Genomic DNA, 868 nt, shown 5'->3' on the forward strand with positions numbered 1-868 from the left:
TAGAGGTTCAATCCACACTGAAGGTTGTAGTCTTTGATATTCATCAGTCAGTATTTTAAGTCCTCTTCACTTTCGGCAAGCAAGGTTGTATCATCTGCATATCACAAGTTGTAAATGAATCTTCCTCCAATTCTGCCACTGCATTCAACTTCATAAAATCTGCTTCTTAGATAATTTGCTCAACATATAGATTGAATAAGTATGGTGAAGGAATACAACCCTGGGTCATACCTTTCCTGATTTTAAACCATTCAGTACCTCCTTGTTCCATTTGAATGACTGTCTCTTTGTCTATGTACAGGTTCTTAATGAACCAATTAAGTGTTCTGGGATATCCATTCTTCATAATGTTACCCATAGTTTGTCATGATCCAAAAAGTAGAAAGATTTTTGACTAGTCAACAAACCACAAGTAACTATCTTTCTGGTATTCTCTACTTTCAATCACATTAGCAAAGATATCCCTAGTTCCGTATCCACATCTGAATCCAGCTTGATTTTCTGGCAGCTCCCTGTTAATGTACACTTGCAGCTATCTTAAAATTATCTTCAGCAATATTTTGTTTGCACATGATATTAATTATATTATTAGATGATTTCTGCACTAGGTTGGGTCACCACCTCTTTTTGGAATGGGCACAGATATGGATCTCTTTTGATTGGTTGGCCAGGTAGCTGTCTTTTCAATTCCTTGGCATAAATGAGTGAGTGCCTACAGTGCTACATCAGTTTGTGAAAGATTTCAATTTGTATTTTCCATCAATTCCTTTTGCCATGTTTTTTCACCAATACTTAAATGCAGCAAGGACTTTTTCCATCAGTACTGATAGTCTTTATCATATGCTACCTGTTGAAATGGTTGAACATC

This window comes from Chrysochloris asiatica, unplaced genomic scaffold (genome assembly GCF_000296735.1).
Source record: "Chrysochloris asiatica unplaced genomic scaffold, ChrAsi1.0 scaffold00065, whole genome shotgun sequence".
NCBI lineage: Eukaryota > Metazoa > Chordata > Mammalia > Afrosoricida > Chrysochloridae > Chrysochloris > Chrysochloris asiatica.